We start from the raw sequence: 16151 nt of genomic DNA, 5'->3' as shown, positions 1-16151 counted from the left end.
CTTAGAAGGGTATGATAATAACTTTGGTTGGCATGCATATCTATGGTATGACAAGGTAAAGGTGCATAAAGGCTTTAAAAACCATATTGTTAGGAAAGCTTTGTATAATGTTTGGATTCGATATAAAGATTTGTTGGAAAGCAAAACCCCTAGGTGGCTGTCACCAATGGAAGCCAAGGCGGTGAAAAAATTAAACATGGAACCTAACTGGCCAAAATATTGTGAAATCCTAGAACAAGATGGTGAAAAGTTTAAACTCCAGAGTCATGAGAAGCTAAAGTTTAAAGTTCGAGATTGGTTACATTACTATCAGATAAATGAGACATTTAAGCAGGACAGGAAATTAGGATTTCAGAAGGAGAGGTCAAAGTTAGAAACAGAACTGCTAGAACCCAATACTAAGAATCTATCTAGAATGTATAACTTGCTGTTGAAATGGAATACACAGGAGGAAACGGTTAAATCAGCTATGATTAAATGGGCACAGGATATCGGTCATGACATTATGTTTGCTGACTGGGAACAGTTATGGACCACCGGCATTAAGTTTACGGCATGTAGTGCCTTAAAAGAGAACATAATGAAAATGATCTATAGGTGGTACATGACCCCAGTCAAGCTTGCAAAAATCTACCATTTGCCCAATAATAAATGTTGGAAATGTAATGAGTCTGAAGGTACCTTCTATCATCTCTGGTGGACCTGCCCAAAGATCAAAGCCTTTTGGGAAATGATCTATAATGAAATTAAAAAAGTCCTTAAGTGGACATTTATAAAGAAACCGGAGGCTTTTCTCTTGGGCATGGTCGGCCAGTTGGTGCCAAGGAAGGATAGGACTTTTTTTATGTATGCGACCACAGCAGCAAGGATCCTGTTGGCAAAGTATTGGAAGATGCAAGAACTACCTACTCTGGAAGAATGGCAGACAAAGGTGATTGACTTTATGGGACTGGCAGAGATGACCGGCAGAATCCGCGACCAGGGGAAAGAGACAGTGGAAGAGGACTGGAAGAAATTTAAAATATATCTTAAAAATTGTTGTAAAATTGAGGACTGACAGGATGTCTAGGGGTAAGAAATAGAGAATTACAGCTGAAAACATTAACATTAAGTAAATTTAAAGAAAACTACTAGAGAAATTGACTGAAGGGTTGCTAAAGAGTTGTAAAACAAGGATGCAGTGAAAGGGAGGTATGGGGAAGTCATGTTTAAATGTTTTTATATGTTTTTGTTTTGTGTTTTGTTTGTCTTTGTGTTAAAACCAATAAAAATTATTATTAAAAAAAAGTTAACTCCAACTTGCATGGTATGAGTTACTGCTGGCTTGCTCCTGACAGGTAGCAACAGTGGTGAGGAGGTGGGCCTATGAAGCAGATCTTGTCCAAGAGCCCCTTCTCCCCTCAATTCTGGAGCCAACACTGTATACATACATAGCTGATTGTTCTCCAGCCTGCTCCCCAATAGCAAAAAATAAATGGGTATAAGAGCTGTAGAGAGAAACTAACTGAAAAGCTCCAATCTAGGTGTTGTTGCTTGCTTACAAGTAGGTCACCTTACTGGAACACAGCAAATTTATTCCATATGCACTGGAAATATATATATATATAGTCTGACTCAGGATGAAGTAGCTTCCCGTTGTTCCTGTATAAAGAGGATTACACACACTGGAATCCCTGGCTGCTTCTCAGCAGATATGTTACCATAACATGCCAGCTCCCAGAAACTCAACAGATTGCATCCTTTATGTAACATTTCGCTCCTAATACTTTGAAATTCTCCCGATATTGATCTGAGATCCTAATATCCTTCTAAGCCTAAAATTAGAATTCCCCACTGTTCTAAAAAGCCAGCACAAATCCTTAAAAAATGCTCTCACTAATCTAAGTTTAAAGATGCCAAGGCCAATTTTTCCCTTCTCTGATGATCTCTAGTGGGAATGAAAGGGCAATATTTTCAGAAATATTTCAAGGTGAGGTCTCATTGCTCTCATTTAAAAAGCCCACTGACTTAAAAGTGAGCCTGGCTAGGAACTGTAGCGCACACACACAGAGACACAAAACACCACACCACCACCACCACCCAAAAGTAGAAACCAATTTATTTCTGCCTTTTAATCATTCCATTTTTGCCTGCCAATTTAAGTGAGTCCCTTGCTAATAAAAAGACCATCAATTCATGTTCCTGCATAAAAACCACTAATATATTTTGATCAAATCAAATGCAGACGTCTATTTTATGCCTATGTTCAGTTACTATTTTTTTCAGATTTTTGGTAATTCTGTTTCTCACTGTACGATTACAGCAATTTAATATGGAGGACTATCATCTAATAGACCACCCTTAACATCAGATTGCTGGCTGTTTTTGTCTGACATAGCTGCTTTTCATCAGAGCTTGCAGTTACCAGATTTTATTGACTCCATTCCTGTGCTTTTAAAAGCAGCTGGGCATACAGAAACTAAACAGGTCATAAGAGCAGGGCTAGTAAAAACAAGTGGCAACCACATCTTCTCTTTTTAGTATGAACACAAAGGGACACTGCACTCTTCATTTTAATTTGCTTATACTTGCAGCAACCCTGTGATGTAGATTCCTGCAATTTCTGTTTTTACAAATGAGCTCGATGAAAAGTGATGTACGAGAGCACTCAGGCCACTTCCAGATAACTCAGCTATAGAGCATTCATCTTGATTTGTTTGCAGGGAGGTTATACATGTTGCAGTTTTCATTCCCCACTTTCCAGTGCAATTTTTTCCAAAACTTTCCTTACCACAAAAAACGTGTGTGTGTGTGTGTGTGCGCGCGCGTGCAAATAGCTTTGTGGCACATAAGTACCAAATCCACTCTTATTGCCCAACCTGAATTTGCCAGTATGCAATTGACTCACACCTGCAAAACAGCAACAACAGCCTATGTCTCAGCCCATTGTTCTTATTTATCTTTTATTCAGTGCATCTTCATTAATATTTAGTTATTTAATGTATTTGAATCCTGCCTTTCTCCCACGCTGGAATTCAAGTTGGGATTCCAGCATTTAAAAACACATAATGCAAACTAGTTAAAAGCAATAGTTAAAATATATCAAAACATATACAGAACCAGCAACTAAAACACAGTTTGTCCTGACAGCTGCCCCATAAACTGCAATGTCTGCCCCTTAGTTTTCAAAGGCCTGTCTGAATAGGACGTTCATTGCTTGCTAGTGGAAGGATAACAAAGAGGCAGCCAATCTAACCTCTCTTTAGAGGGAATGCCACAGTATGGGAGCAACCACAGAAAAGGCTCCGTCTCGTGTCACCACCACCACTGCTTCTGAAGTTGATGGGACCGATAAGAAGGTACTCACCTGAGGATCTTAGCACCTAGGCAGGTTCATATAGGGAAATGTTATCTTTCAGGCAGTCTGGGCCCAAGCCATTTTCCTTACTGCTTTTTAAAATCCCATTATTTATACTTATTGTTGCACTTATTATTCACACTGCAATGGGAGAGAGGAATTTTGTAAAAATGTATGCAGCATACAGATTCTGTGACCAATACTTCAAGGAACTTAAAATCTGGATGTTTTCAAGAAGAGATTTACTCTTTGGGATAGAAAATTCTTACTTTCTAAAGTAATAAAAGCAACAATTCAGCTCTATCTAAAAAACAATATCCAGCTCACTCCTAACACTGGTTATGGATGGAAGTTAGTACAATTTACAAGTATTTTCAACTGTATGAAGAACCTATTTTTCTTTATACAGCATCAACCTCAGTTAAGGGATTATTGTTAAGACATCATCCCCTGACTGTTACAGCACTGCTCCCAAGTAACTGTTATTGCAATACATTACATGGGTTGTTGCAAGCGACAGCCATATAACCATTATGTAAAATGTCATCTGTAAATAGCCAGGGCAATAAATTACAACCATTTGCCCTAATTAGACCCAGATAAGATCTGACCATATGATAGCTTCCATTATACATCTCCAGGCACAGGGCAGGACACAGCTACAAATGTCATACACCAATAGGCTGGAGCTGAGCCAGGTTTTTAAAACCCACACAATGACCAATGACAGCACACTGTGCTTTTGGTCTGGGACATTAGAGGACGAGCCATCTGTCAAAACGAAGCACAGATGTTCAAGTATCAGCCCAAGCTAAGTTAATACATCGTGCATGGCATTTTGTTTAGGGAGGGAGAGATGAAAGGATTAAATACCCTAAGCGTCACTGTATCTTTTTAAAAAAGTGAATACATACAGTTTAGGTTTCCATGTCCTTCAGTGGGCTTAGTTAATTCAGGTTCTTGGTACAGGTGTATTTCACATTAAAAAGAGTGTGCAGAATATATTTCTTTCTCTTGGGAATCTCAAATCATTTAGTGACTGACTTGTATAGAACTATCTGCTTCTTATATAGCTTCTGCATAAAAACAGAAACAGAAACAGAAATGGAAATTGATGGTGTTCACTTACGCTTCCCATGTCTGGAACGGAAATCAAACCAGTGAATACTGATTTGTTCAGTTAGCAAATGATACGTAACTGATTATGGGAGCTTTCCTACTTAAAATGCATTTCCTGAATGGCCTTTGCATTGAAATTGTGTGGAAAGAATTACATCTTTAAACATGTTAAATTCATAAGTTAGGTAAATTACATAAATAACCATGTACATTTTAGCATAACATAGTATTTGATGCAAAACAAACTGCATGGGAACTTTTCTCTGCCAACAAGGTGCCCACCTACTTGGCACAAGACTACTAGCTCTAAGTGACATGTGTACACTTTGCACTGGGTATTCATTTTTTGGTTTTAAAACAATTTAAGTTTAACAAGACAGCAAAGTTCAAAGGGTCAATTTCCAAAATCCCATGGTCCTTTCCTCCTGAATATCAATTGAAAGGATTTATCTGGGCTTTTCTAAAAGTGACTGTAACTATGGCAAATTGCATAATTTTTCTTTATGAAGGTTACCGTGTGTTAATTAATTAATTCATGGTTAATGTTAAACCTGCAAACAGACATAAGAGATAGTTCTATATTAAACATGGCCATAGCTTCAAAATTTAAAAATAAAAAGAGACCCATTAAATTCTAAAACAGGTCTCGGCAGAAGCTGGGAAACAGGATTACTTGAATTTTTAAGAAAAATTTACTTGATTAGATTAGTACGTTAGCCTGAGGACACTACAATTAAATCAGTAATCAAACAATGCAAAACTGTATTTGCAAGGTATGGTACCACCAAAGAGATTGTGAGAGACAAAATCCTTCAATCTTTCCCCGTACTGCATCAAGTTCATAATTTCCTCAGTGAAGTGGCATGGCAGAAAAAGCAATCCGAACCAGAATCATAGAAAAGAAATCTGACAGAGAGGAAATCTGAACTGGCCAACACAGACCCAAATCTGACCCCACTAGATACCAGTCCACCTGCAGGACTTTTAACAGGGAACACTTTTCTATTTCAGCACTATTATTATACAACTAGAACTGATAACGGGAAATATTATAGCATTACAGCTCCCAAGTTTATCAATATGTCATCAATGAGCACAGCCACACTGATCAGCCTCATCCCTGATCATGCATGTGCAAATATAGCACTGTAGCCTAGAAGCCCTCATGCATATAGTTATTTGTGCAAAGGCTTCCACAAAACCTGTAGGAAAACAGCATCCATGTTGTACATTTCTAGCATTCAAAGCACTGCAACACACATTGGCCTGGCCTGCAGGTAACACAAAACCAAACGATGGCTTGGTGTGCCTGCTAAGCTCCTCTCACACCTGTAACTTCACTTCTCGAAGCGAGGGAACCATCAGAAGGCCCTCAGAGCTGGACCTCAGTGTCTGGGCTGAACGATGCGGTGACACGCCTTCAGGTATACAAGGCCAAAGCCACTTAGGGCTTTGGGAGATAACCCATGAGCCCAGGTTCTGATGCAATACTGAGCCAAATCATGGCTCATCTCCTGGCAGCACCGCAACAGAATTGAGTGAAAGGAGCAAATCAGCCACAATTTTCTCGGTGTGCACCAACCTACTTGTTCTTTCACACTAAGCCATGGGTTTGACTTAGTATTATGTGTGAAGGAGGCAATTACAGTGGTACCTCGGGTTACAGACACTTCAGGTTACAGACTCCACTAACCCAAAAATAGTACCTCGGGTTAAGAAATTTGCTTCAGGATGAGAACAGAAATTGTGTGGCGGTGGCATGGTGGCAGTGGGAGGCCCCATTAGCTAAAGTGGTGCTTCAGGTTAAGAACAGTTTCAGGTTAAGAACGGACCTCCAGAACAAATTAAGTTCTTAACCCGAGGTACCACTGTATTTCAGGGGCTTCTAATAAGTCTGAGCTGTGGTGTGTTGGAAATTAATCACTGCAAGCTGCTTACATTGTGGTATTGTTTATTACATTTTTATCCCTGCCCTTCTTCCAAGGAGATTGAAAACAACAACAAAGGTTTCCCTCTACCACCTCCCCGCCATTTTATCCTTGCAATTACCCTGTGAGGCTGAGAGATTATGATACCTCAGAGTCACGCAATGAGCTTTGTGGCTAAGTGAGGATTGAAACCCAGACTGTTGTCACCACGTTAACACCACCACCACAATGGCTGTCTTCATCATAGCATGGGATACCTAATTGCAGCCAACAAGAAAGTTTCAAAACAAGAGCCTTGTGTTTCTCCAAGACGGCTTTGGATAGATCCAGAAATAGCTTTAATAGCACTATATCATGAAATATGACAAAACATTTTCTTTATACAATAAATTGTTTATATCAAAGCAGGGAAAATACAGCCAGCTATTTTTCTGGCAGAGAAGAGACTGTCCTGAGAAAGTATACTCCCCCAAAGCAGAAAGAGATAAACAAAAAAGCAGATACATTTGTGATTAATGTGTGTGTGTGTGTATTTTTTTTTTCAAAGAAAGCGTTAAGCTGCAAAGAGATGAAAGAGGATTCAAGAGAAAGAGATCGCTGAGCTCATTTGAAGCAAATGACGCTGAATTTTCTCCAGATAAAAAGCAGGCCTACGTGGAAACTCTTAAGGCAGATATACATACCTCAAGCCTTTATTTCAAACCAAGTGTTGGTTTACAGGATAGTATTTCATAGGATTTTGCTTTACCCGCACTATAGAGTTTGTAATACATTTATAAACAACCCTCCAGCTTAATAAAACTTCCAGATCAGATATCAAATACAAAAATTTCAGTCCCTTTTTCCTTTTGTGTTGGGCCTTTCAGATGGCAAGGCTGATGCCAGGAACTATCTGGTCATCTGTAAACCACTCTGGAAATCTTTTTCAGCCAAAGGGTAGAATTAAAATGCTTTATTTTATTTTTTAATAAAAAAATGTTTTAGGTAAATTAATCAAAGTGGAAACAGCAGTGCACTCTATTGACTCAACAGAAATATATCTGAGCAACAAAAACAGTAAAAATAAAGTACTGATTTCTGGTTAAAACCAGCTTCGATGGCACATGCTAGAAGGCCGGAGGCCTACACAAATAAAAAGTTATTTACCTTGAATAAAAAACGTGCACCAAATTTGGCACTTGGGGGAGTATCACACAGGCGGGATACCATAGCTGAAAAATGGCAGGGGTCATGTGACAATTGCAGAGATGTTATGCCTGCAAACCTAAGACATTGCATACGCTGCATTCTATTAAGATGGACCATCATCAGAGCCCGTCACCACAGGTGGAAAGCCTGGAACAGCAGAGGAAGCAACAGGGCAAAAAGTTAGCTTTGACCAAAGCGTTGAGTACAATCCTCAAACCCACCAAGAGGCACGTAATAAGCAATGCAGGCACCCATATGCCTTTCACTCCTCCAGTTCATCCAGAGTAGGCTTCCTCCATCTCGGCCCTCCAGATGTTTTTTGGCCTACAACTCCCATGATCCCTAGCTAGCAGGACCACTGGTCAGAGATGATGGGAATTGTAGTCTCAAAACATCTGGAGGGCCGAGGTTGAGGAAGCCGGATCCAGAGCAATGCCTAGAATCCCCATTTGAGACCAAGTCCAAGAAGCAAACTTCCAATGACTGCATACCCCCCCCCCAAAGTATAATTTATTCCTATGCCGGTTTAAACAAGCACTGGCAAAGAAAGGGGGTGCAGTGGGTGAAGCCTTCCCCGGGTGTCATCCCTGAGGGGGGTGACATTGCCGTGCCACCCCCTGGGATGCTTACTGTGGGCGGCTCTCCCCTAGCGGTCTCGCCAAGCCCCCACCGGTGCACAGCATGTGCGCCACTCCGGGTGCCGGAGCAGCTAGCTTATGGTTACCAGACGTCCCCATTTCCTGGGGAGAGTCCCTGGATTTAAAAATCTGTCCCCGGAGAAAATCCATCCCCAGGATGTCCCTGGATTTCGTTTAACGTCCCTGGATTTTTATTTTAAGTGTTGCAGATTTATTAGTAGGGAATTAATGTTGCGTGATTGGTTCAACGGCACAAGACACATCAGATGGGGACTTCCGGTGAGGCAAAATGGCGGGCGCCACGGCAGCAGGCAACTCCTGAATCCAGCCAGAGCCAACTACACTACCAGGCTGGCTCCGGGCTGCTGAGACTGCCGCTGCCATTGCTGAGGGGGAACCAGGGATGCCCAGCATGGCAACTGGGGGAACCTTTGACCCCCGCCCCATGACCCAAATCGAGCCGGGAGTGAGAGCGCCTGGCCACCCAGCCGACTGCCCAGCGGTGCTCTGGGGCCAGGAGAACCCTGGAGCCAGCGCAGGGAGAAGGAGAAGGAAGGAGAGAAAAGAGGGGAGCCCTGACCTTGCCGCTGCCGCCTATGAGGGAAGGTAGGAGAGCACCGGGAGGGCAAGGACATGTGGCCGAGCCCAGGCCCGACCTGAGCCTACTCCATGGCAGCTAGCACTCCAAGAGAGCAGGCTAGGGCCCAGAGGAAGGCCATGCAACAGAGGAGACCACAGAAGAGAAGATGTTACTTCTTTTTTAAAAAATAATACCTTTTTTAAAATAACTTTTCTCTCTCTTTTTTTTTTTTAAAAAAGTGTCCCTGGATTCTTTGAAAAAAAATCTGGTAACCTTAAGCTAACTCCACCTCTGTAAACAAGAATTGTTTCTGTGGCAGGCTAGCAATAACTGCTTGGGGAAGAGGTTGCAAAATGGTTCAACAGGTTGAATAGGAAGCACTGTAGCAATGAAAGATAGATTTCAGTGTCTGTGTGACCAGAAACATTCCCTGCAAAAACTTTCCAAAACAGTCTCTGTCCGAGTATCTATTTTCTAACCAGTAAAGTGTCACACTCACATTGCCAATGTTTATAAGTGCTGCGAACATGACCCTAAACATGCTAATGATGGAAAAAGCATTAGATTTTCTACTTTGCCTTGAAGAGAGACACTAGAGATGCTTTTTAAAAAGAATCTCATTTATCCAAGCCCAATTATCTAGTCTAGTATCCCAAAAGGCCTCTGCAGTTGGCAGTCCAGATGTGGATACACAGTACATAGCCAAAACCATAGCTATGTATGCAACAAAGTTCAAATCACGAAAGGGATACCATGAATGAACCAAAGCGTGGTTTTGCATTCCTCCCTTCTTTGAACATTTAGAAGCTCCAACAGAGCTTTATGGGGCCAGTTTTTTTCTTCTGGGCCCCACCCGCACTAAACAGCATTATTCTACTTTAATCAGCCATGGCTTCCCCCAAAAAAATCTTGGGCAGTTTAGTTTCTTAAGGGCCCTGAAACTTGTCAGGAGGTACCTGACAATTCTCAGAGCTACAACCAATCCCTCTTTCCTAAGAAACTCTGGGAAACAAAGGTATATTCATTGCTTTATCTGGTTCTATTTGAAGATGTCTAATCAGGATAGCAACTGAGGAAGTTGAAGGCACTGTATTGTGGTGGCTCTGCTCCTACCTATGAGGCCATTACTAGAAAACAGCACTAGGTGAATATTGCTCAAACATGTGGTTGAGTTGTGGGGGTCCCACAGGCATCCCTTCTGTCTCCTCTGCTATTCAACATCTATGTGAAACCATGGGAGCTGTCGTCCAGGGATCTGGAGCATGGTGTTGTCCAGCACTGCCCAAGATTTTTTTGGGGAAGCCATGTTGTCAGTATACTGATGACACACAGCTCTATCTCTCCATTCCATCTGACTCAGGAGAGACCGTGCAGGTGCTGGTCCAATGTCTGGAAGCAGTGAAGGACTGGATATAGCCAATAAGGCTGAATCTTGATATGATGGCGGTGCCCTGGCTGGAGGGAATTAAGTGAACAACCTGTTCTGGGCAGGGTGCCACTGCCAGGAGCTGCCTGGGTTGCACTGACAGGTGACAGGACTTTCTCAGGGATGGTTTCCTGTTTGTGGAATGTCCTCCCTGGTGGGAAAGGTCTGTTTCCCTCACTAATTTTTAGGAAGAAACATTCCTGTTCACCTAGGTATTTAGGTGGCTGAAAGAGACTGCTCCCGGCTATCTTAAATTTATTAACTGTGATGCAATTATTTGACATGTTTTTAGGTGTTCTTAATGCCTTTAAATGTTTTCGGATTTTTAAAAATCCTTTAAAAATGTTCTAAGCATGTTTTGAATAGCATTTTCCACCAGTTTGCTACGCTGGGCTCCTTTGGGAGAAAGAGCGGGACAGAAATTCAATAAATAAATAAATTTCCTAGAAAGGGTAAAATGCAAAAGGCACGATGCTATGATCCAATGATCTAGATAAGCCCCAAAAGCATCAATCATGGGGCAGGCTTGGCTGATTCACAGCACATGCTGATAGCATCTATCTGCAAAGCTCGTTTCACTGCCATTGCAAACTTTCTAATGACAGAGTTACAGGCGTAGCTTCATAAACCGCTGCATTAGCTATCTTGAAGGCATGCAGAATAGTTTGTATATATTGTAACCCATCTAATAAAAACTGGGTTACGTCTGCCGCGCTCTCCCTCCCCTTCTGATACATTTGTGCTGAAAACTGCCCCATGCATCTGTCCCTTGGAAGCGGAGGATTAAATGTAACATTTTGGACAGCAAAAAATGTGCAAAGGAAATACAAAGCAGTACAAGCAACGCATCATACCAGGAAATGATGTTCGTCCGAAGGGTCAAAAACATTTAGCACAAATCTTACTCGATTACGGACTCTTGAAATGCAAAGAGAGAACTAAAACTTTTTCAACCATTTACAGTCATCAAAGCAGAAGGACTTAAGTAGATATATCTCCTAACCTGGGAACACAGGAATTCAAGTTGCAGGCTACATTTTCTGTTCCACCAATGCACTGGGGGAGGTGTTTGTGGAAAGGGAGAGAATCACTAATCAAGAAACTGCCCGGACTCTAATCTATGCCAAAAGAAAGTTCCACAGTTGCAACACAAACAGACACTTTCCCTGTTTTAAAAATTCCTAGAAAGCATTATGAATATTGGTTTCTCTTGGACACTAATGGTTGTGAGAACATGACACACTGGTGGTTTCCATACAAAATTCCGTAAAAGAATAACTGCAATAATAGCATAGCCCAACTATATTTGCCACAAGTAGAGATGGAGGACAAAATTGATTTTGTTTGCATTTTAATGAAAAACTACCAGGTTTGCACTTCTCGAATGAACACGTGAACCAAGACACAGCCTCCAAATACCAGAGAACTGAAATTGCCCAGTTTGTCCATGCCTAGCCAACAACAACAAAAAACAACAACCCCAGGCCACTTTCTGTTCTACTGTTTGGAAGGGAAGCCAAATGCCTGCTGCAGTGTCTTAAAATCTCTGCAGCACCTGGCAATATGCAAAAGCCAATACAGGAATCTATGGGATGCTTTCATTAAAGTGCAGGACACTCTTAAGCATGGTTTATAAAGAAGTGAGCCCCATTGTATTCTGTTAGACTTACTACCTAGTAAACATGATTGCAACTTCAGACATATACTGAAAATCCCAAACAGCAGTTTCCATGGTTTTTTAATTATTATTTTAAGTTCCTCCTAATTTATTACTTAAAATCAGGCTGATCACTATACTAGGTGTCATACAGAAGTTAAGAGGCATGGCCTCACCTGTGGGTTTACAATGAAATAATTGGTTCTACAGTGGTACCTTGGTTTAAGAACTTAATTCCTTCTAGAGGTCCGTTCTTAACTTGAAACTGTTCTTAACCTGAAGTACCACTTTAGCTAATGGGGCCGCCACCGCCACGCAATTTCTGTTCTCATCCTGAAGCAAAATTCTGAACCCAAAGTACTATTTCTGGGTTAGCGGAGTCTGTAACCTGAAGCGTCTGTAACCCGAGGAACACTGTATCTAAAACCCTTGCAGTCTGCTCCTCAGAAGTAAGTTCAACAGAACCTAGCCCCAAGGAAGAGCACATAAAATTGCAGCTCAAATTCTTAAGTGCTTGTGGCATTTGGTTTTCTATAAAAAGGGGTGAGCACAAAGTAGCGTTTCAATAAAAAAAAAGTTGCTTAAGGCTTTGCCATTAGCTGGTAAAGACTATATATTTAAAAGAAGAAACTTGGTAGGTGGGTGTTTATTGTGGCTTTAAAAAAATCATTCGGTGTCTGGAGCCCTCTCCACAGTAATCTCATTGAGCACTCATAAAGAAAAAGAAAATACAGTTCCTTCCTAACACATACAGTACTTTATGTGTCTTCGATCCAAAGCAGCATCGGCATGGAAAAGTCACAAATATTGCAGTCTCATCCCTTTCTAATAAGTGAAAGAGAGCACAGACATAGAATCAAACACGGCACCATTTCCAAAATAAATACAGCCGTGGATTGCAGTTCAACTGCACATAGTAGATAGACTTAACTCTCTAGGGTCTGAGAAGCGCAAAGTTAATTCAGAGGCAACGCAGTCCCTCAGCCACTAAAGTTGTCCCTTATGCTAATGTGGCGTTGCCCAATTACAGGAGCTCTTGCTTAAAGTGTGCAATTAACGCAAGGGTTTAAGAAATCAGAGTTACTCACAGAGTCGTCCTGGAGATGCAACAGCCAGCTTTTCTTACGACAGGAAATTCCAGTGCAACATCATGTACGATGCAGAACCGACAGGCATGGAGTCAGGAACAGACGGGCCCCTGGGATTACGGCAGCCCCAAGACGCGTGCTAGTGCATGCCGAACTGTAATTTATGAAACGGAACTCGTTTAATCAGCCAATCGGTTGGCTTCTCCCTAACAAGTCTAACTGGCTCTGAAGGGCAGAAAGCACTGCAACAGAACAATAAAAAAAGAGACGATATCCCACACGCTAAGCTGCTTAGGATGGAATTGCTTTCTGTGACAGGAGTCTGGTGGGGGAGGGAAGCAGTCTCTCCCATTCTCCCTCTCTTTTTAAAACAGAGTAACAGGTGATCTGCTTCCATGTAACAAAACAGCTGGAAATCTGAGCTCTGGATTTAATTTGAATCACATGTGCAAGGAAGGATCATAGCAGGACTCTTCTCTCCTCACCTTCCTCCAGCCCACCACAAATATTCAGCTCTCCCCTTTTGTATGCTGTTACTCACAGAAGAAACAGCCAAAGCATCCATTTTTTGCTGAATTGCCGTACTGCTGGTCATTTTAAAACACGCACACACATTGTCACATTCTTTTATCTGCTCTTTTCAGCACCCTTGTTTCCAGGAAGAAGATGATCAAATCTAAATTCTGTGAAGAGGAGGATGGTTTAATTATTAATTTTCACAGAAGGCTCCGGCTCAACCTTGATGATGCCTTCCTACGGCAGATTACCAAATATTCAAAAAAGGAGAGATATAGTAGTTATGGGAGGCTTCAACTACCCTGTTGGAACTCAAACTCTGCCAAAAATGTAAATTCCAACAAATTCCTCCAGTGCCTCAGTGACAATTTCATTTCCCAGAAAGTGGAAGAAGCAACAAGGTGGTCATCTATCTTGGACCTGGTCCTCACCAAAAGGGGGCAACTGATTGATGAAGTAAAGGTAAAAGGTAAGATTAAGGCCAGTCAAGGTTAAGTCCAGTCAAAGGCAACTATGGGGTTGTGGTGCTCATCTCACTTTCAGGCTGAGGGAGCCAGCATTTGTCCACAGACAGCTGTCCGAGTCATGTGGCCAGCATGACTTCTGGCACAACAGAACACCATGACAGAAACCAGAGCTCATAGAAATGCTGTTTACCTTCCCGCTGCAGCAGTACCTATTTATCTACTTGCACTGGCATGCTTTTGTACTACTAGGTTGGCAGGAGCTGGTGCAGAGCAATGGGAGCTCACCCCGTTGCGTGGAGTCAAACCACCTACCTTCGGATTGGCAAGCCCAAGAGGCTCACTGGTTTAGACCACAGCACCACCCATGCCCCTCAAGTGGAAGTGGAAGTGGAAGTACTGCGAACCACGGGAGGAAGTGATTGTGTGCTCTTGGGTTTCATGTTACAGAGGTAAGGAAGAGTAGTCTGGACTTTAAGAAGGCTGGTTTCAAAAAGCTGAAGAACTATTGGGTGAGATCCCATGGTCAGAAATACTCAAAGAGAAGGAAGTCCAAGATGGATGGATGTTTCTTAAAGGTGAAATAATGAAGCCCCAAAGGCAGACCATTCCAACAAGTGGGGGGCATCTAAAGAAACTGGTGTGGTTGCATAAGAAGCTTACAGATGAACTGAGATTTAAGAAAGCCATGTACAAGAAATGGAAGAGAGGGGAAATCACAAAGGAAGCAAAAACATAAGTAGCCAACAGTTGCAGAGAGAAGGTCAGGCAGACCAAAGCTGAGAATGACCAGTAATGTCTGCATATCCCAAGACTGAATCTTTGCAGTGATGACAGGTTCTGGGGTAAATCAATGGCAAGCTCAATTAAATTCAGCCTAGACAAGAACTGAGCATGTAGGAACAAGTGCAGTGTGGCCTCAGAGAGCCCACTTCCTATCCTGACAACACTCATTCTCTTATGTAGGTTCCATTTCCCATTCATTTCATTCAATCACCATTCATTTTAAACACAGAAGAGCAGGATATCCAAGCCAGCCTACTAAAATGGTGCCTGGTGTGGTAAAGCAAGAATGGAGAACCAGCAGCCTTCCAAATGATGCTGAACAGCAACTCCCATCATCCCATCATCATGCTAGCTGGGGCTGATGGAGTCCAACAATCTCTGGAGGCCCACAGGTTTTCCCTTCCCTGTGGTAAAGCTACTTATCCACTTCAGATTACAGATGTAGAAACTGCTCAGCTTAACTGTTTCCCGTTTTGCTTAAGAAAAAGAAACTCCGCCATTCCCAGGAAGCTCAAGGTGGCTTAAGAGGACCAATAAAATGACAAATATCTAAAAAGCAATGCAGCAGCAACTAAAGCACCACCATAGCCAAGTTCCCCAGATCATGTCTGATGGTTTTAAAAGCTTCTCAGAGGTCCAGGAATCAGTAGGCTTCTTCACCCCACTGTCCTCCCAGCGGGAGCCATCTATCAGCGTGACCAACCCAAAGCAGGTTAATGCCAAATCAGAAACTGAAATTGGACTGATGTGGGTCCAGATAATCAGTGACTTCTGGGAGGGTCTGAATTATTATAGAACTCCCTGCACTTATGAAATGTTTTTACTTAGCCTTCCTCCTGACATGTTAGTTTTCTCAGAGGAGGACTGTCTTGGAGCAGGAGTCAGTCATATGCAGTGCTATTTTTCTAGAAAAAGAGGTGCCAGAAGTCACCATGAATGCCTCCCTTGTTCTCTTATAATGGCAATGGCACCCACCTGAGAGGTGCTGGAAGTTCTGGCTGAAAAAAGCCCTGGTCATATGTTTCTCCCAACCTTCAACATGTACCAAAAAAAAAAGTCTCAAAGCTCAATATTAGATGTTCAGTCAATACAGATCCAATTTCACCCAAGCCCCACAAATGATCCGCTTGTACAAATGCCATCTATAACTCACTGCCCTGGCACAAAAAGAGACAGGAGGGATGGAATATCCCAACATCTACATCAGGGCAATGTTTCAAAAACGTGGCATTCTACTGACATAAAAGGAATGTTAGCATTGGCACAAATAGCTTAGAATCATAACCTTTCAGAGAAGCAACGACATACAACAGCCTTGCTTGTGGACAAATGTTCCTTGTGAAAGCTGCAGAAAAGCCAGTTGGACCACCTCCCAAGCCACCACTGTTTGATTTTGAAAGCATGCTTACATCTTTGCAAACACA

General features: G+C 42.0%; 1 protein-coding gene across 2 annotated transcripts in view; it reads right to left on the bottom strand.

Annotated features, from left to right (window-relative positions):
• The window catches only part of PDE4D (phosphodiesterase 4D), a 611966-nt gene that overhangs the window by 585811 nt on the left and 10004 nt on the right, over positions 1-16151 (bottom strand). The window contains exon 1 of one of the 2 annotated variants that reach the window (XM_083703503.1): positions 12962-13205. The exons of the other annotated variant lie outside the window; for it this stretch is intronic. The gene's annotated coding sequence lies outside the window, so the exon portion shown is untranslated. Of the gene's footprint in view, positions 1-12961; positions 13206-16151 lie in introns of those variants that run through there. 2 annotated transcript variants of the gene reach the window in all.

The sequence above is a fragment of the Podarcis gaigeae genome (genome assembly GCF_964106915.1).
Source record: "Podarcis gaigeae genome assembly, chromosome: 11".
Classification (NCBI taxonomy): domain Eukaryota; kingdom Metazoa; phylum Chordata; class Lepidosauria; order Squamata; family Lacertidae; genus Podarcis; species Podarcis gaigeae.
Note: the sequence above shows the minus strand (reverse complement) of the source record. Positions and strands in the feature narration are given on the sequence as shown.